We start from the raw sequence: 21630 nt of genomic DNA on the forward strand, positions 1-21630 counted from the left end.
TCCTGCGTGTGTCTCTGAGCTTTTCCTGATTCCTTTGCACACCTTCAAGTGGGGCAGTCATGTAAGAGTGACTCCATCAGAGAAAGCTGTCTCCTGCTTTTTAAGACAGGGGACCCTGCTTTTGATTTTCTTTGTATCTCACCACAGGGCTAAGCAAACCCTAGGGGCATTTCATCTGTTGACTTGAATTGATCTCGGATGCTGGGCTTGGCCTGATGCAAACCTTCACACCGTAGGACTCAGCAGGTCACTGGAACTCATTTCAGTTGAAATCCAAGGCCGCTGACAGCTCCAATCAACTGGCTCTGAGGTCCATGGGTCTGGTCCAAAGATCATAACTTTGACACTAAAGGCAGTTAAAGCAAAGACATGCTCTTCCTTCCAAGTCTGTAGGTTAAAGATGTAAGATGATCTAGAATCAGTAATATGGGTCTCCTGCTCAAAAACTATGTTACCTAAAGAGGAAAGTGCAAAGCTTATATATAGTCCAGCCTTTTGATCCTAATTTACCTTTTCAGATTTTTTCCTCAGTACCCATTTTCATCTTCCATATGCTTCAAACCAAGCTGAACCATTTTCATGACTCTATGTAAGAAACATTTACCCTTTGCTGTGCCAGAAATAGCTCCGTCCTCTGTCTCTCTCTCCTCCTGCCCCCACCTCCACCCGTCCCTCTATAACCCAGTTCATCTGATTCATTCACTCTGCTGGTCAACAAATGTTTATTATGTATCTCTTACCCACCAGGCAAAGTGCACAGTCCAGGGCATGTAGAACTGATTGAGAGCATCAGTGTCATTTGCAGAGTTTAAATTCTTGAGCAGCAGCTTATGTAAAATAAATAAATATTTACAAAATGTGATGTATTGTTAGGAGGGATATTCATAGGATATAACAGAGAAGAACAGAAAACTCTTGGAAGCAGAATCATGGGGAACTCTTCGGAAAATGCCATTCAGGGTGAAAACAAAAGCTGTGTGAGAGTTGGAGGAAGAGTAAAGAGCAGCAAGCATGACTCCGAGGCATGGAAACTCCACCTTTCAGGCTCTTTACATGATGCTCTTTCCAACCATCAACCTTCCCTTTCTAGGCACTCCCCCCAAAAATGGCACTTACTTCCATGAATTCCCATGTACCATGTCTATTCCTCTCTCATGATATGTCTGCCTTCATTCATCTCATCTCCCCTGAGGGCAGCCTGCATGTCAGAGTGACTTTGAAAATCCCCCATGGCAGAGCCATAGTGATGCTCACCTCCTTCTGTTTCACTTCTCCACACTCGTCAACATTGTAAAAGGTGGTTCAAGAGAGTGGACACTCCATAATCAGCAGAGTCAAAGGACCCCCCCCCCCCGCTGGGGCTGGCGGGAAACATGGTCTTCCACAGTCAACAGTCCTAATTGCCTGACCGTGTGGTCAGCTGTCTTTGCTGACTAGGAAATGGCATGATGCTGGGAGGTCTTGTAGAATTGAAAACGGCATAATTCTTGAGATGCATGGCCAGGAGCTATAAACCCATATGACATAAGTTGGGATATTAAATCGGGACCTGTATTACACTTAAAATTTTTAAATATATATATATATGTAATAGATATATGTATGTAATACATGATTAATAATATATATGTATAAAAAAATTCATGCACAGGATAAGAATCCAGGCTTTGCAAAGCAGTTAGAAGTCACTGGTAACTAAAGAGAGTTAAAAAAAACTTAGCACAAAAATTGGTTTCATAAAAGAACAGCATTCTGAAATTGCCTTGTTATGATATTGAATTCTACTTGAGTAAATTAGGAATGGTGTTCTCTTGTTTAGCTGTCATTAAAGAACTCAGTGGTAAATGTCAGTATCCCCACCAAGATCCCACTGAGTTTTGTGAAATTCTCCAAAAACCTCTTCAACAGGAGAATTTATAAGCTCTGCCTGTTCCACTGTCTTAATGTGTGAAACTGACTGAGAGACCGAAGGAGAACTGTACGCAGCTCAATTCCAATTTGTTTGTTTTTTAACAGTATCTTTGACACATTACATTATGTCACGTTCAAATCTGATAGAAAATGACTTCCTGTGTCCACCAAAAAGTATATTTTAAGAAGCATGCCAACTACACTGTTATTTTCCTTGCTGTTTTCAATGGCAGGCACTTTGCCACATCTTCCTTCAGAAGATTATTTATTACCCATAGAATTGGTTCCTGGTAAAACACGCTGGCTTAGGTTTGGCATCCTTCTCAAGTGCCCACCTCTGATAGCAAACTCAAGTGTTTTGCGTTTTGTGCTATATATGCAGCCTTGAAAAAGACTCACAACATGAACTCCAAGAATGATATTGGCAAGTTGGCAAGTATTCTTTTTAAAGAATGGAAATGATTCTTTTCTGAGTTACATGCAAGTAGTTACATGAACCATCCTCTCAAAAACAGCAAATGCCCTTTCGTTTAGTTTATCTGTGCTGTGTCTTGATGTGATCTGCGGTTCATTCTTAGCAACATAGCACAAACCTTAGAGGAGCAAGCAAAGTTTATTCAACCCCATCAGTGAAACGACAGAGAGAACAGATGTGTGAGTGGTGGGGGAGGGGAGAAGGAAGGGCCGGGGGGTGGGTGGGGTAGGTAGGGAAGAATAGGAATTCTTACAAAAAGTTTGGTAATATCTAAAACTGAGTTAGGGGGTCCTAGTGGGATTCCTCCCTCTTTTAACAACAAAAGGCACAGTGAAAGAATATGCCCGGCTTACTTTGTCTTCCTACTTTGTTTGATGGAAAAGAACAATCAGATACGGCTGATTTCTGAAGACTGCTCAGAATAGAGAGATGTGACTGCCCCCCACGCTTGCCATCATTGTCAACAGGAGGCATCCTGGTACTGACACCAGCGCCTGAAAACACTCAGATGCTCGACACTTGCTCTTTCATTTTAAAATCTACTGCTGGGAATTCTCTTTCCACAATACATTGGATGATAAGTGTTTAGAGGAGGAATAGATACTGAAGGAGAATAAAGCATGAGCCTCAGAGGCTGTGAATGGTCACTGGAGGAATCAAATATTTTAAGGTTCAAGTTGAGAAATTTATGGGGGGGGGGAGCTTAAGAGGAACTGCAGAAGGAAAGAAAAAGAGAGGGACTCTAGCTACTGGACCCACATCTGTCTTTTGACCTCTGGTTGATCACATGGCCCTCTCTACATGCACACCAACTAGCCTCATACGGTAATCAGAGATTTGGGCAAAAAAGGCAACATAATGAGAAGGGCTCTTCACCTCCGAGGATTCCGAGGCAAGCTGGAAATCCCCTTGGGGGATTTCTGCCAAGAAATTTAGCACCTTTGTATCCCAGGTAAAATCCTCAAATTTAACTGGATCGTTAAATTAATCATTTTTAATCCATTTTTAAAGATGTGTATGTCACTGACCACGTTAAATATTTAAAAGAGCCATCCTAACTAATGCTCACGATGGACTGCATACACAATAAAGTCATAGAACGGGTTATAAAGACTTCAGGCTTTGTGAATTCTTAATTTAGTGGGAGAGAGTAGTATTTCAACAATGATCTCTCTAGGTCTTTTTAATTATATGATAAGATGGGTGTTCTTTTTTTTTTGTTTGCTTTTGGCTTGGTTTTGTTTTTAAGCAAGAACACTATTCCATTGGGATATATTTTGATTTTATCTCCAAATGTGGTGAATTCTAGAACTCTTGGCAGTTATATGGCTACTGGATTAAATATGAAAAGCAAGAGATGTGTGTTACCAAACTAGAGCAATTTGCTGTCTTTAGTGAAATACAAGCTGCATTTTTTGAAATATAAAACTTAGAAAAGGGTCAAAGAGCCAATAAGATTTTGGGTCTTCTATTGACCCTACTTTATTTTACCCAATTTAGCAACTTACTAAATACATTTGATAAAATTCAGATTTAGTTCTTAAAGTCTTACCAGGAATATGGTAAAACTGGCCCCAGATATAGAAAAAAAAAAAAAAAGTCACTTTACCTTTAATATTAAGGTAAATTGGTCACTAGCAAATCTGCTCTCATACCTTTTTTTATAAAGAATAATGATAGCAAAAATGATAAATACATCCTGCTTCTGGTGTCTTTATGTATCTGTGACTCAACTCTTCAATTATAACTCAGCCTTTAATGATAAATCAGTCTGATTTTCAGTTGGGTTTTTCAGTCCCTAAGAAACTACTTACAGCTCCTAATCTGTGATTATTAAAATGTTCCTTTCCATTTATGCAGGACAACATTTTAAACTTTGAAGAAGCAGAATAATAAATGCAGATGATAGAAATTTGAAATAATTTTTCCTATCTTTGAAGGAGCTAAAACAAAAATTTGGAAGAAGAAACTATAGCTCTTTCTTACTCTTTTTCTAGGAAGCTAGAGTCGGCTAAGTGAAAAGAGATCAGAAATAGTATCCAGAATCAGACGATGAGTGTCTGGGGCAGGATTAGGGAAAAAGAGTTGAGATGAGACAGGATGAAAAAGAAGGATGAAAACAGAAAACCTGGTCCATTTTCTAAGCAACTCAATGCAAGCCTTCTTGTTATGGGTATAATTTTAACCAACATGACTTCAATTTATGATCTCCTTGATTTTCAAGAACAATAAACTTTATTACACTTTTTATCATGTTGATTTCTTTAAGTTTTACTTTGACTTTATTTTAAAAAAAAAATGTTGCAGTGTTTGAAAAGAAGCCTATCAACTAAAGGAAATCAATGTTAGAGTTCCTGTCGTGGCTCAGTGGTTAATGAACCCTACTAGCATCCATGAGGACTCGGGTTCGATCCGTGGCCTCGCTCAGTGGGTTAAGGCTCCGGCGTTGCCATGAGCTGTGGTATGGGTCATAGATGTGGCTCAAATCTGGCATTGCTGTGGCTGTGGCCTAGGCTGGCAGCTACAACTCCAATTCAACCCCTAGCCTGGGAAGCTGCATATACTGTGGGTGTGGCCCTAAAAAGACAATAATAATAATAATAATATTATAATAAAGGAAATCAATGTCGAAATTCCTAACCAGTTTTACCAAAATGCCTATGAAGAATCACAATTTTATTTTGCTAATGTTGTTTTTTTGATTTCAGTAACATTTCTAAAACAGATATTGAGTTAATTTTATATAAAATAGGAACAAATGTTTTGGTACACTATTAGAAGAGAGGTTCAACTAAAAGTATAAGGTACTGCATGCAAATGCATCTATTCATTTTGAGGAAATTAGTCCCAATACAGTACTATGGTATTTTCTTAGATAAAGCCTATGGGTTACCTAGAAACATCACCTAAATATATTTTCTATAGCAAATTCCAAGTTTCAAAATTCAACTTATTATACACACACAAAAGCTGTAGATGAATCTTAGATATTATAAAGCTAAAATTGCTGATGTCAACCACGTGAATGTTTCTGAGGCTCACTTGCTATGGAATTAAAATCTCCAAACAATGACCTTGAAATACTCTAGGTCACATATCCCTAAAAATTAAGAAGCATCTGTCACCTAGGCAGGTATATGCATTATCTCTGATTGCGTCACTGGCAATTTATGGCATTGAAGTACATGTTAACTCAGCAACTGAGGGTCAAATAAATGCGTTATATATCTCACTATGTCACCCAGCTATGCAAGTTCATGGTATTGTTCAAATTTTGTTCAGGAGGTGAAATTTGCCATATTGGGGTTTCACTGTCATGATTTAAAAACCTCATCATATTCTCCAAAATGCCTACATTTAGGTTGCTCTGAGTTGCTGACCAGAACTGTTTCAGGGAAAGAGGAGGGAAGCAGTTGCAAATGGTATTGGAGCTGATTTTTGTCCTTTGACTTATCTCAGCCACCTCTGGTTCCTTGTACAGCTTTCAAATAGCTACTGATGAGGAAGTGGGCTCCTAATAGAAAACAATGACCAAGGGGCGAAAGGCAGTCGTTTGCACTGATGTGCAGGACTTTGGCGACACGGATACAGTGTTGGGTCAAGTGCACTCACCGCATCTAGCTGCTCTCTTTTCTATCTTGGTGCACTTCTGCCTTCAGTCATCTGAAATTCAAAAACAACCTGCAAAGTTATTTAAAAGACTTCTTTTGTTGTTGTTGTTGTTGTTGTTGTTGATTTCTGGGCAGTCGCTTTAGACCTTGTGTGAATTTCACACATCAGTTTTGATTACCCTCAATACTGTATGAATAGGTCTGATTGCAACACCTGATGAAAGTCTAATGTCATTATTCCCTCCCCTAACTACTTTATGAAACGCTCCCCCAAGTATCCACATTTGTATTTCTTTAGTAATTGGCATAAAGTTACTGTCTCACCTCTTACATTCATGGGTGCTTTTAAAGTAAAAACTAAATTTAAAAATTAAATACTTGATTGTACCAACAGTCCATAAGATTGTATTCTACAGAGTGTTAAGAAGAAAGATCTCATGATAAGTGTTCTTACCACAATAAAGTCAAACTGAAATATGTGCATGTTAGAGCTTTTAATTTTTAGCCAACTCCCTGGGTACACATTTAAGGGGTTACTTTTTCAGTCCCCATCACAGAGACTCTCAACATGTATTTGGCTGCATATCTTAGTATATGCTAGAATTTGGGGCTAACTTGCATTTTTCAAAATACGTATCATATAATCAGGAACTTAGCTAACATAAGGATATCTGAGCACTTTTAAAGAGGACAAGCCCAACTTTTGTAAATGAGGCTCCTTCCCAAATTGGTGTTTGTGTACACAGGTTGAAGATATGGCCGAGAGCATCCATGTCAAAATGGAGCCATCAAATTTACATATATTTTCTGTTTTAGCTATAAAATCAGTCAATACTTGTCCATACTGATTCCTTGGGAATGACATTGATTTAAAGGCTGTCTTGTTTACTTTTCACATGATGACTGAAATATCTATGCCTAGTATTACTTTTATATGTAAAGTTATACCGTGTTGATGGATTTTGTAGTCTTTTTATGACAAGGCAGTATAAAAAAACCTTTCTTTCCATGACTACCAAAGAAAGCATTGGGGTTAAATGACAGCACTCCCCTAGCTATTTGTCTGTCACAGAGAACAGTAAATTGCAGGCTGTCTTAAAGTTGGTGTTTAGACACATTCTGAGATTAATGGTTTTGCATAAACACTTTGGAGTCCAAGTGATTTTGAGATGAGCTCTATCAAGAATATTCTCTGGCCCAAACTAAGCAGAAGGGCTTTTTGAAGTTTAGTACTATGAGCTCTACGTAAATGAAAATTTTCTGGTAAACAGACTACACTGACATTGAAAATGCTATAGCTTACTTTATTCCTAAGAAACAAAGAAAGATCTTTAGCTAAACCCATGGTAACTGGCCCTATTAACATCTTGCTTTTATAAATCCAGACCAGAGAGTTATTTTCTTTTCCTACTGAACATTTTCAACAAGGCTGTGCTTTTGTACCTCAAGAAGCAGATGTCCAAAGAAACTTTTGATATGATAAATGAACAATCACAAAGAAAAAGTTAGTTAAGTAGTATGAGTCACATGAGAAAACAATTCAGCTAAGAATGTGCTGATTCATTTATTTTCAATAACATCAGTTTATTTCTAGTGCAGCACTATAATCTGATAAGTATTCTTACAGCTGGTGAATTTGAACACCTTAAAGGTGATGAACTCAATATTGAAATATGCAAAAGTCACACAAAGGAAAAAGTGCATTGTAGATGATGCTTGCATTTTTTAGCGGTTTTGCTGACTACTTCTGTAAATTAATTTCTCTATATGGACCTATCATGAAACTCAGGAGAATAAGGGTTTTAAAGTAACAGATTTCAAAGAGTAATTTCTTTTCCCTTTAGTCTCAATGTTGGTTCAAATAAGCACTTGGATAAAAATAAATTTAGCATATAGTATTTGAAGCACTTTAGTCATAAATGAAAATTAGGAATATTTTACTAATGCTCACCCTATTTATTTGATGCTCCCAAAACATCAAAAAAAATACATTTTTGTAAAAGACTGAAGAGGCAAAGTCCCAATTTTATGAAGAGCTTTTAATAAACAAGTCTATAAAAAATATTTCCCTGGCAGGTAATCCATAAGAATTATTGAACAAATAAATGGTTGTTGAAAAGCCATTGAGAATGAGGTATTATGCTAGACAAAGTCAGAGATATCAGTATTAGCCATGGTCCCTGACTTCCTTAGCACTGTCATAGAACTAGTGATATGAGGATTAGAACTATGAAAAGATAAATGCCACCAACAGACAGAAAATATTTGCCCTCCTATGTGAGCTCAAATGAAGAGAAGACTCCAGCCTTTGAGGTTAGGAATATTTGTTGGAGAAAAGCAGGAGAAAAGAGTGGAGCTAGAATTAGGGATAAAATATAGGAACACAAGTTATGAAAACAGGAAAGTTAAAAGATAAAATCAAGACCAGTACCGAAAATCATGGGTTTGGATACCAGACAGACCTGGTGTAAATCCTGGTTCTGACCTTCACCAGTTGTGTAATTGCTTGGCTCTCTCTAATGGTGGTTTCCTTACTTGTACAATGCCTGGCTGGTTGGGCATTGCCAAAGGTGAGATAATGGATGTAGAGTGCTTAGCATTGAGCCTTCAATAAATACATACCAAACCTTCAATAAATGTTAGCTATGAACTGATAGTATTGCTTTTCTTTTAAATAGAAAAGATCCAATTTGGCTTCATAGAGAGAAGTCATAGAAATGAATCTGAAAAACAGGACAACTGGGAATGTTAGACTAAGAAATTTGCCTTCATCAGATAACCATGGGGCCCATCCACAATTTTTGAATAGAGAGGGACTTCCTGGAAGCAGTGCTCAAAAAAACCTAGTGCCTGCAGTTGTTTACCTGAAGGAAGGGAAGCAGCCTGGAAAAAGGAAGCTAATGTGGCTTCTGGACACAAGAAGAAGTGGTTCACCAAATGGCATGGAAGTGGGGACAGAACAGGAGTGTTTGGAAAATAAATTGTGTGTTGTATATTCAGTTAAAGCTAACCCCATAGGAAGAAATCTACTCACCAAAGGCTCTCTCTGCCTATCATTGATGTAACAGTTGCAGCTGAAAAAATAGAAACAGAACGTGGATGGTGTCTTGTGTGAGACTCATGTTTGCAAACAAGAGGAGGTGGGGAAAGCTAGCTGGAGTTGTGCTCCTCACACCGTGCTTTGTTCAGAAATTTCCCTCCACTTCCTTCCCTCGGTTTTCCCTTCATTTCTCACATCCAACATCCCTCTGAAACTAAATAGAGTCTATGGCGTGTCTTTAAAAACCTTTCCTTGAACACCGTTTGAGAATTCTGGTCTTTTAAGCACTAGCTACCCAGATTCTTTGCTTAGCATCTTACAGTAAACTCTGCACTTTTCATCACCACAATCAGGTGTCAATAGATTGGATTTACTGCACATCAGTGAGAAGAACCAAGTTTGGTTAGGTAAAAATTCATAACAAGTTATAAACTATGTTCTTATGTTTGCTAACTAGAGGGTATTATGCTAAGTGAAAGGAGTCAGAGAGAGAAAGACAAATACTGTATGATTTCACCTATATGTGGAATCTTAAAAAAAAAAAAAAAAAACTAGTGAATAAAACAAAAAAGAAGCAGACTTACAGATCTAGAGAACAAACTAGTGGTTACCAGTGAGGAGAGGAAAGGGAGGAGGGGCAGTTATTAAGGGGGGGGGAGTTATTAATGGGCTTATATGAAATCTTATTTGTGAAACTTTTGAAAATTGTAAAGCCTTATAGAATTTAAAGAATCTTTCATTCAATAAAAAAAAAAATTTTTTTAAAGACCGGAGTTCCCGTTGTGGCTCAGCAGTAAAGAACCCAACGAGTATCCATGAGGACAAGTGTTTGATCCCTGGCCTCGCTCAGTGGGTTAAGGATCTGGTGTGGCTGTGAGCTGTGGTGTATGTTGCAGACCTGGCTCAGATCTGGTGTAGCTATGGTATAGGCAAGCAGCTGTAGCTCCGATTCGACCCCTAGCCTGGGAACCTCCATATGCAGAGGATGCAGCCCTAAAAAGACAAAAAAAAAAAAAAAAAAAAAAAGATTTTATAGCTCAGAGGAAGATGAAGCAGGCCCACTCTGTTATTTGTCATTTGTCTCACTGGCTAAGGCAGGTGGGCTCCTCTTCTGTTGGTTGGGACAGTGATTCCATCCACACGCTCATAGCAAAGGGGACTGGGTAGTCAGCATCAGCTGAACCTGACCGGCATGCCTTGGTCATTTTATGCCTTCCTCAAAGCATTAATTCTTAGATTTTTCCATCACTTATAAAGTGTCAAATGCCAAGTTTCCTCTGCTAAAAATAATATGTACCTCAGTGAAATAAAACTTGAGTCATCTGAGAAATGGGGGAGATGGTGCCCACATCACAGGTTTATCATAAGAGTAAAATGATTTCAAGTGCTTTTCAATTGAGACAAAATTCACATTCCCATAACAATAACCATATTAAAGTGAGCAGTTCCAGGTCGTTTAGGGCCTTCTAGCTTGTTCTGAAAGATTTTCATCACCCCAAAAGAAAATTCAATACCTAGGAAGCCCTCGTTCCCTCACCCCTCCCTCCCCCAACCCCTGGTAGCCACTAATTTGTTTTTTGTTTCTCTGGATTTAGCTGTTCTGGTTATTCCTTACAAATGCAGTTATTATGTGACCTTTGTGTCGCCTTCTTTCACTAGCATAATGTCTTTGAAGTTCAGTCCCATGGTGGTGTGTCCTCCTTCCTCTGTCTTTCATCCTCCTTGCACATATGCAGCCCTTCAGGCCTGAAAGGAAAGTAAGATTTCAGTGATGAGAGTCTCCTGGAAGCCTTCCATCCAGGAGTTTTCAGAGACATTACCTTATCTGTGTGTTGCTGAGTGATGCTGAAATACAACTGCAGAAGCCAGATGTGACATCTGTGGAAGGGGCCCATCATAGATGGATGGAGTGTTCATGAAAGGACAATGAAGCTGAGCTGCCTCAGACACCGGAAGCTTCTTCAGGCCATAAAAATGGATGTCCCCACTCCCCGACTCCCCAACCTCCAACCCCCACTCGGGTTTCAGCGTTATCTCAGTGAAGGCTGCAAAGACATTCATGCATGGATTTACTGTGAGTTTGAGACCCATATAAAAGCCACTCTAGCAACGTCACCAACTTATAATGTGCATGACCAAAGCTTTGGAAGATACAACCCAAAGCAATAATTAAGAAAGAATCTTCCCATCTGTATTAAATCCCAGGAGTTGTAAAGGATGGAGGAAACCCCTGGTGGGTTTTTAAGAGCTCTAAGTTACCTGGAAAAACCCAGTTCTGCCTCCTGAGATGGAGCCGACGCTGTTGCTGGAGTCGTGGTGATTTCTCCAAGGCCCTTCAGACGGAGTAAGATTCCTTCTTTCTGCTTAGGGACTCACCATTCCTGGTCTCTGCAGTATAGGATGATTTAATCTACTTACTTTTAAACATGTTTTAATTATGTTTCAAAAGTTTGTGCCGCTGTTAACTGACAGTCTGATTTCTCTATCAAGGACTGCTTTTTAGGGTCATTTTTTTTTTTCTGTTCACTTACATTGCTATGATTTTAGCGACCGTTATTGACATGAGTGGACTTGCAATATCTGCCAGGAAAAGGAACTAGCAATTTCTGCATCATGCACCACGCTAGGTATATCATTCCAGAAACAATGCCTTGAGATTGGCAGTGACGTTATCCCCATTTGACATGAACTCTGAGGCTCAGAGAGTTCTCATCGTTCCGTAGTCATTGAGTAGCAGAGTAGTGAATTGAATGTACCTCTGTCTAACCCCAGCTTATGTTTGTCCCATTAAATTCTTGGCCAGTGAAATGAAAACAGCTTTTTAAAGGACTTGTTGCTGGGAGAGTCCACTGGGCAAAGATACCCATATTTGTTTTCACCTAAAGGCCCCATTTGTAAAGTCTACAAAATATTAAGGGGTTGAGAGCAACAGTGGGACTTTGTAAGAAGCTTCTCATTCTTGAAAATAATGAGAAGAGAGAAACTTTTACCTTTAAAAATTAAAATACAAACACTACCTCTATGGAGTTTCATTAACCATTCACACATTTTTTTTTAAAACAGATTGCTTATACCAAGCAATAAACATCTTTTGGTCCCTAGAATGAGAATTAAGGAAATTTTTCATTACAGTGATTAAACTGTCTAAATGCAACTGATAAATGGGGTGGGGGGGGGGAGAAATGTAATATATTTCCCTACTTGATGAAAAGAACTTCAAATGTTATATTTTCAAAAGAGTATTTAATTAACTTTTGAGTAAGCGTATGAACTTTTCTTTTTATTATGAACTTTTCTTTTTATTCTAAGTTTTCTTAAAATAGTTTGGTACTAGTTCTTTCTTACACACATGCACAAAGATGTGGTAAATAAAAAACACGTTGCTGGGATATATTTTCATGAATCCTATGAAGCATTTGAGTAATGATCTATAAACATGAAGAACTTTGGTAGTTAAAGATGAACAAATGTATTAGTGATTTACATTAAAACTTTATGATATGCATTATCTATGAGTATAAATATTAAAAACAAACATTTTCTAGTGTACTGAAATAAATGTTGTAAATCAGTACAAATTAATAGGTGTAAGATTTTATACAAGCCTGGAAAATGACTTTAAAGATTACAAGACTATGAGAGAAAAAAAGGCATCACAAAAGGAAATAAAATTCAGAATTGGAAAATCCTCTAAATTCGTAATTCAGTGCAAGGAAAAGAAACAAAACACTTTGTGGGTGGGGTTAAAGGGGATAAAGCGACATAAGTTCTGTGTTGGTAATGGACCCAGTCATAGGCAAGGTAGAAGATCGATTTAAAGAATTTGAAGAGGTAACTTTGAAAAAAGAGAATAATAACTGAGGCAGCAGAACTATAATTTGTTGCATAGGGAGCTGAATATTCCAATTTCAATTATGACACTAAAATATCAGCATCCCATTTTACAGGATTTTCATATTAGATTACATTGTTTTGTAATCTAACATCATAGAATGAATCAACACTTCTCAGTACGCTCTTTCTTGGGCCTTTTTCTTGTTTACTGTAATTGGAGGAAACTCACAGGAAGGGCATGATTAGATCCAAATTCCCAGAAATTCTCCCAGCCCCCTTCTGCCTTGTGTCACTGATGCCTCCTTTAAGGGCTCCCAACTTGGATATGCACCCAGATTTGTTTATTTGTCCTTTTACCAGTTTGCAAACTTTATATTCAAGTTTTGCCACGTAAATATTAGTTATTTCTTCCTATTGCCAAAACCTGGGATATCCTCAGAAAGATACACATATGCATGCATGCACACACAACACACACACACAGAGATACATAACAGATCAGAGAATCGGGTCATGACAGCCCTCCCTCTGCTCAGAAATCTTGAACGGCCCTACACACCAGACACTAGGACTGCAGAGAAAGGAGGAGTTTCTGCCCCTTCTTTATGGTAAAGACAGCCAGTTAAACAGACCATTGTTAATGCAAGGCATTATAATAATACAGCATGGGAGTTGAGATAATTGATATCAAAGGGGGATGTCAGAGAAGGGTTCCCAGTGGTCATACTTGAGGTGAGTGTTAAGTAAGAGTTTATTAAAGTAAGAAGGAAGCTGTGAATGTTTCCATGCAGAGGTTTCAGATGATGGAGATACAGAGGCATGACATCACCCAATAAAGGGTGGGCCACAGGAATTCTTAATGAATGCATTACTGAGTGCAGGCTATGGCTGTGGGCAGGGGACAGTGTGCCTTATTAGTTAAACTCATAACCATCCCCCTTGACTCTAAATGCTTTATGCATAAACAAAATACCTTATTTGTTTTTGCATAGCTCTGCAGTCTCAGATAATGCCTTACAAACAGAAGGGATTGAATTGAAGATTAAGAATACACATATACAGAATAAAAATATAGAATGAGGAAAGCCCTTTAGAGGAGAGAACGATGAATCAATCAAAGACATCTAAGATCCAAAGATGGAGAAGAATCCATATTAATAAAGTAGAGTTGGAGGATTTCCTGCTGTGGCTCAGCGGGTTATGAACCCAACTAGTACCCATTAGGATGTGGGTATGATCCCTGGCCTCAGTCAGTGGGTTAAGGATCCAGTGTTGCCCCCAGCTGTGGTGTAGATCACAGACGGGACTCGGATCCTGAGTTGCTGTGGCTGTGGTGTAGCCTGGGAACTTCCATATGCCCTAAAAAAAGCAAAATAAATAAATAAATAAGAAAATAAAGTATACTTGGGATTCAATTGCTTTCTGAGAAATGATACCTACTTCCCTTAATTCCAGTAACAGTGGGAGGTACTCTCTGAAAGATCAACTGTGGCTGCAGATTCAGAACATACTCTCACAATAAGCTCCCGTTCTGACCTGAGGGTACCTTTCCACTCTTTCTATTTGGCACCTCCTGGTGTTGAGTTCCTTCAGGAGAGTACCCTTCAGATCTGCTCTGGGTTCCTTCAAAACAATCCTCTGCACCCTGGCATCTGTGGAAAAGTTTTCCTCTCTGTTTCTTCCAAGCACTTGAACCTCAGATCTCCTTTCCCTTTCATCTCAGTCCATGCTCTGGCTTCCCACTGATGGTGAACCCAGAACCCTCAGGACCCACTTTCAAAGTCTGCTCCTGACATTTCAAGGGGGCAAAGCATTCTTTCCTTTCTCCCAAAAGAAGGAAAAAAACTATAGAAATATAAATTCAGGAAGAGCACAGTAATTCAAAGGTTCTTGACGTATTAATGTATTCGGCTGTTTTACCTTCAAAATATGTCCTCATTTTACCCAGTGCCTGACACACTGACTGGCACTAATAAATGTATTCTAAACATTGGTGGTTGAGAGTTATCTCAGGAAAGGCTCAAGGCACTTCCAAATGTGAACAATTGTATTTCATCAAACACACATTCAGCTACCTCCTGGATCCTGCCTAATCATGTACGTATATTGAGGAGTCAAAATGTTCCTCAATCTTCTCTCAGTCCATTCCCATTATTCAAGATGTAAATAGTGAGCACCCTGGGCATTTAATCTTTTTAATCATTTCTCTTTTTTTGAATAATTATTATAATCCAGAGCTTTTAAAATATGATTTTATAGCTATAGAAATCTGGAATCATGTTCAAAAGTTTTAAAAAAATATTCAGAAGCCAAAAGAACACTCATGATTAAGCCAGGGTCAGATTGTAGAAATGTTTTCTTATTCATTAGAAACTGATTTCAGCCAAAGTATTAGATAATGCTGTCAATGTCTTATTATCCATACACAGCTTGAAGACATTTCTGGCCACCCAGTTGTCTTGTCTTGTGCCCTTCTTTCTATGAATACAGTCCTTCCTACTACCTTGGGGCAGTTTTTGACTATCAAGTCTATCTAGGATCTCTGTGTCTGTTTCTTTCAGCATAGATGTAGCTATAGATACAGATATATGCCAATATGCAACATCAGTGTATTGCAATGTGTGTGTGTGTGTGTGTGTGTGTGTGTGTGTGTGTGTGTGTGCATGCATGTACACACATATATCCTTTCCATTATTTCAATTAGTTCTCCTGGGAAACAACAGCACAGACATTGCTTATCAATTTAAGTAGCAGCCTCAGAAAAGCCAATGGTCTGGCCACAATATCCAAGGCTATGTGCAGCTATAGGTTGGTACCTGCTTGCAGGACACTAGTTGTAGAAGCAGTGAAGCCCATCACAAAGGAGTAGGTGCTGAGCAGCACCCCTCCACCTAATCCATTTTGCTAGACCCAGAAAAACAAATGAAGTCTAGAAACCAAATAAATTACTAATTATTGATAATAAAGAGACAAATATTGAAAAAATATTTAGAGAAATATATACCCTCTTAGTGTTTCCACTGTGGCTCAGTGGAAATGAACCCAACTAGTATCCATGAGGATGTGGGTTTGATCCCTGGCCCGGCTCAGAGGGTTGAGTATCTGGTGTTGCTGTGAGCTGTGGTGTAGGTAGGTCGCAGATGCAGCTCAGATCTGGCCTTCTGTGGCTATGGCATAGGCCAGCAGCTGTAGCTCTGGTTTGACCCCTAGCCTGGGAATTTCTATATGCCACAGGTGTGACTCTTAAAAGCAAAAAAAGAAAAGAGAGAAAAGGAAAGAAAGAAAGAAACATATACACCCTCTTGTAGGCACAGTCAAGTCTTTCACAGGGTAAACTTCAGATTTATCAGTTGCTGCTTAATTGTTTTCTTAAAGGACTGTATAATGAGGTCAGGACTTTTTTTTTATATGTATGCATTTTTTATGGCTGCACCCATAGCATATGGAGGTTCCCGGGCCAGGGATTAAATCCAAGCTATAGCCGTGACCTACACAGCTATGGCAATGCCAGATTCTTTAACCCACTGTGCCAGGCTGGGGGTCAAACCTGTGCTTCAGCAGTCACCCAAGCTGCTTCAATCAGATAAACTGCAGTGCACCACAGCAGGAACTCCAAGGTCGGGACTCTTTCTTAAGGGAATCCATTCTTTGGATTGCATGTGTGTTACCAGATAGGGCTCTCAAGTGGACCAGGAACTTTATGCCAGGAGTACTGCATTTATTGTCTCATTTAACACTATCTCATCTTCACAACAGCCCCTAAAGGAGGTGTTGTGGATGGAATCATGTTCTCCAAAATACATATGTTGAACCGAAAACCCCCAATCTGACTATATTTGGAGACGGGCCCTTTAGGGTACATAATTAAGTTCATGTCATAAGGGTGGGGCCCTAATCACATAATACCAATGTCCTTATAGGAAGAGAAAGAGATGCCAGAGATCTTTCTCTCTCATATGTGCATAGAGGAAAGGCCATGTGAGGGACATGGTGAGAAAGTGGCCATCTCCAAGCCAGGAAGGAAAGCCTCACCCAAAACCAACCCTGTTGGCACCTGATCTCAGACTTCCACCCTCCCGAACCATGAGAAAGTAAACTTTAGTTGTTTAAGCCCTCCCAGTCTATGGTATTTTGTTTGGGCAGCCCAAGCAGATGAGTACAATGGGTATCAGCCTCTTCAGTAGAAGGGGAAACCGTAAAGGCAGAGGAATTGAGTAAATAACATGAGGTTGAAGAGTTCAGATGGGGGCCTTGGTCTGTCTAAAATCAAAGCCTACTCTTCTCCCCTTCATCACATAGTATTTCTGTATAAGCACTCAGTCTCACCCCATCTCAGTCCTTACCCCAGGGAGAAATTGGGACTTTCAGCAGCTTCTTGGTCCATGCAATTTGGCTCAGGCACCATGAAAACCTAGATTCCCAATGGACAGGCACAGCTCTACCATCCATCTCTTTACTCATGGAGTTGGCACTAAAGCTCCTTAGGATCACCTCTTTTAACCCCTTCCCTTTACAGACAAGGCAGGGGAAAGTTAAGGTTACAGAATCAGGCTTGTGGCTGGCCTTTTCCAACTAGAATAAAATCTTGCCCTAAATTTTCAGTATTTAATAGCAGAAACATGCTACCTTTATATATTTCTTATGAAATACTAAAAGACTAGTTATTAAGACTTCTGGAAGGGTCCCAGCTTTTATAGCTTGCTTTTGACCCCAAATTCTGGCCTAAACTGCTTTTCAAGGGCCAAATCACTTCTCTCAAAACATAAAACACATGTAACCAGATCAAAACTAGGCTTTAGATATGGTAGTGTACCTATAATGCTCTCTTAGCAGAATCTAGAACCCAGTCTGCTCCCTACATAAGGAGAAGGGCATCAAGAGTACATTCAGAGTCCCAGGGAGGGGCATTGGGGAAGCACCTGGGTCAACAGGAGTGCAAACAGATTAATTGCCATTTATAGCATTTCCCTCCCTTTAGAATCAACCATCATCCAGAGTTACGCTGAAATACATGGTAGCCTATTTTTTAACAGCCAGGAACAACTAGAAAAACATCGTCTGAAGGATTTTAAAGAACACTCTTGGGACTGTAAAACAAGCTACCCTCTCAAAAAAACCTTCTTGGGAGAAACCACTTTTTTTTGAGGAAGAATTAAAACTAAAACTCTATTGCAAAGCACAAACCAATGTTGTTATGGTTATTTAAGCAAGAAGGGAGGGATGGAAACTATAATATTAGGAAACAAGGGTAAGGGGGTCAGAATGTTTGGTTTGCAGGTAAGATGGGGCCTCCGAGAAATTAATGAGGGAGGAAAGAGAAAGATTTGCTACAATGGAATTAAATTGGAGGTCCTAACTTCAAGGCAGATATTCACCCATGAGATCTATCATAATCTAATTAAGAGTCTAAAACACACATATACACAGACACACAAATCCCCACTGTTCAGAAATGAAAGAGGTGGATCTTCCTAAATCTTCAGAAAGAACAATCAGTAGAGAAGAGTTCAGAGCCCAAAAAGAAAGGTGAATGGATTGGCTCCATCCCAATTAAAGACTTTTTCAAATTTTACATCCAGATTATAGTATCATAGGCCACCAATTCTAGTTCCCATGGGGGATAATGCACAATTAAATGGGGCCTTCTCTGGCCAAGTCCACAAAACACAGCTCAGCCCCAGGAAGGAAGCAGGGGGATTGTTGCCAAGGAAGAATGCAGGCCCAGTGTTGCCAGATACTCTGATTTTTAAAGAAACCCTAGAAGGCATTCCCATCATGGCTCAGTGGTTAATGAATCCAACCAGGCACCATGAGGTTGCAGGTTCGAACCCTGGCCTTGCTCGGTGGGTTAAGGATCTGGCGTTGCCCTCAGCTGTGGTGTAGGTCACAGATGCGGCTCAGATCCTGCGTTGCTGTGGCTCTGGCACAGGCAGGAGGTTACAGCTCCGATTAGACCCCTAGCCTGGGAACCTCCATGTGCCCCGAGTGTGGCCCTAGAAAAACTCAAAAAAGACAAAAAATAAAATAAAGAAACACTAGAAATATAAATTCTTATACAAAATATCTTTTCATAAATGTGGACAGCTAGTTTTTGAAATGTTCAAATACCATGTGGACCAAGAAAGACCTTTCTGTGGGCTCAGGTTGCTCTCACATCTCCAGTTTCTTTCCCCTCTTCTAAAGACTGCCTGAGTGGTTCCCCGGATCCTCTGCCTTTCCAGGTCTTCAGACTCAGAGTCTATACATCTCTTCCCTTTTCCATAGCATTGTCCTGAGCAAGAGCCTTCCCAGTCTGACTATTAACTTCATAGTGAATTTTGAATGTTTCAGCTTTACTTTCCCTGGCTTCATTCAGTGAAGTTTTCACCCTGTATTTCCCAATGGGAACCTGTGGTCCCAAGTGCAAATGGTATTGTTTCACCCCAAATAAATGCGTTCATTCCTGAAGTTTCACTTTAGTTCATAGTGTATCCTCTTTTTCCTCCTTGTATTTCTTTATAGTCAAATTCTTACTGAGTATCTGATCCTTCAAGAAACCACTCACATGTCCTTTCTTCTGAGTTCCCTTTCCTGACCAATTAAGCACCTCCTCTTCTAAGACTCTTCCATGAAGCTTCCAATGTGCCTCTTCTAAGCCCCCACTTCCTGCAATTTTGGTCTTTTGTGGCTGTCTCCCCACTCAACCCTGAGAGTTTAACTCAGCAGTTAACAAAACTTTTCTGTAAAGGGAAAAGCAGTAAATATTTTCCATATGATCTCTGTTGTAACTACTCAGCTCTGCCATGGTAGTACAAAATCAGCGATAAACAAGAGGTAAGTAAATGGGTGTGACTATGATCCCATAAAGCTTTATTTCAAAAACATGTGGCCAGCTTTGGCCTGAGGGCTGTAGCTTGCCAACCCTTAATCTTCATGGGCAAAGACCATATCTTATTCTTGTTATTACAGAGTAAATAGTTAACCAATATTTGTTAGAGAAGGAATCTTTCAAAACTCCATTCAAGTTTACTCCTTTCACAGTCTGTCCTTGACACTCAAGGACACAGCAGTATTTTTTACCTCTGAACCTCTATAAGTCCTTATTATCCAGATACATCATAGGACTGTCACAATCACTGTGTAATAGTCACTTAATGCTGCTCGGATGAGTCAGGGTTGATCTGTATACTTTCTAGGCTCCTTTGTTCTAAAATTCTGAGTCATTCCTTCATCTTTTACTGCCACCTGCTTGTATAGTTTTGCCTTTTCTTTCCTTTTGATAAGGTATAAGCTTCTAGAAAATAAGACCATAACTAATTTTTCTTAGGATTTCTAAAATGCCTTATGAGATACTATTCAACACCTGTTTTTAGATCAATATGCTAGGTGATAACAGACACAAAAATAAACAGGATGGAAAGGGTTTCTGCTCCCATCGAAGTCAAAGTCTGGTGAACCAAAGATTATATGATCCAAAACTGAGATAAATGCTCAGAAAGAAAGTCATAGTTTTTTATCATAAAAAAATTGAACAAATCCTGGGGAAGAGTGGGGAAGGAAAAGCAGGAAAGTCTTCCCTGAGGAAATAAAGCTTGAATCGAGATTTATTTATTCAAACTCTTATGTATGAAATTAGCTACAAAGATATATTGTACAACACAGGGAGTATAGCCAGTATTTTATAGTAACTGTGAATGGGGTATAACCTTTAAAAATTGTGAATCAGGAGTTCCCATTGTGGCTGAGTGGGTTAAGAACCCAACACAGTGTCAGTGCGGATGCATATTTAATCCCTGGCCTCACTCAGTTGGATAAGGATATGGTGTTGCCGTGGCTGTGGTGTAGGCTGGCAGCTGCAGCTGTGATTCCGCCTCTAGCCTGGGAATATCCATATGCTGCAGGTATGGCCCTAAAAAGACAAAAAAAAAAATGTTAATCACTATATTGTACACCTGTAACTTAGATAAGATAGTACATCAGCTATACTTCAATTTTCTTAAGTGGTAAAAAATAAAAATAAAGATTCACTCATCCTTCAAAGAACTTGTTTCCAGAGTTGCCATCGTGGCACAGCAGAAACGAATCCCACTAGGAACCATGAGGTTGTGGGTTCGATCTGTGGCCTCGCCCAGTGGGTTAAGGATCCAGCATTGTTGTGAGCTGTGGTGTAGGTCACAGACACAGCTTGGATCTGGTGTTGCTGTGGCTGTGGCTGTGGTGTAGGTAGGCAGCTGTAGCTCCGATTAGACCCCTAACCTGGGAACCTCCATATGCCACGGGTATTGCCCTAAAAAGCAAAACAACAACAACAAAAAAAAACCCACAAACAAACAAGAAACACACAAACAAAAAACAGCAACAACAAAAAAAAAACCCACAAACAAACAACTTTTTCCTAGTCGGATCTGAAGAATGAAGAGGAATTAGGAAGAAGAGAAAGAGGACTGGAGAAGCATTCCAGAAAGAGGAAACAGCATGAGGATCCTGGGTAGTAGGAACATGATACATCCCAGGAACTACAAGGGCTGTGAAGAGCCAACTCAGAAAGATCCAGCTGCAGAGGTAGACACAGCCAGTTGAAAGAAGGCAATATTGCTATGTAGGGTTTTGTTTGGTTTTTTGTTTTTTCTCTAAAACAGAACACTCCTTCCTATAAAATTGGATTGTGATGATCACTGTATGACTATAAATGTAATAAATTCATTGAGTAATAAAAAAAAAAAAAGCAGAACACTCCTGAGAGTGAAGAAGTCATGATTCATCATTACGACAAGCAGAAA

General features: G+C 39.4%; 1 protein-coding gene and 1 long non-coding RNA gene across 18 annotated transcripts in view; one reads left to right on the plus strand and one right to left on the minus strand.

Moving 5' to 3' along the window:
* The window catches only part of TENM3 (teneurin transmembrane protein 3), a 2583558-nt gene that overhangs the window by 1890075 nt on the left and 671853 nt on the right, over window positions 1–21630 (plus strand). The gene's annotated exons all lie outside the window — the stretch shown is intronic.
* LOC110257187 overlaps window positions 10024–21630 on the minus strand; it is a 69833-nt gene continuing 58226 nt past the window's right edge. For all 3 annotated transcript variants that reach the window (XR_002339464.1, XR_002339462.1, XR_002339463.1), the window contains exons 2-3: window positions 11297–11425; window positions 10024–10783 (exon numbers count right to left, since the gene is read on the minus strand). This is a non-coding gene — a long non-coding RNA (uncharacterized LOC110257187). The remainder of the gene's footprint in view (window positions 10784–11296; window positions 11426–21630) is intronic.

This window comes from Sus scrofa, chromosome 15 (genome assembly GCF_000003025.6).
Source record: "Sus scrofa isolate TJ Tabasco breed Duroc chromosome 15, Sscrofa11.1, whole genome shotgun sequence".
Classification (NCBI taxonomy): domain Eukaryota; kingdom Metazoa; phylum Chordata; class Mammalia; order Artiodactyla; family Suidae; genus Sus; species Sus scrofa.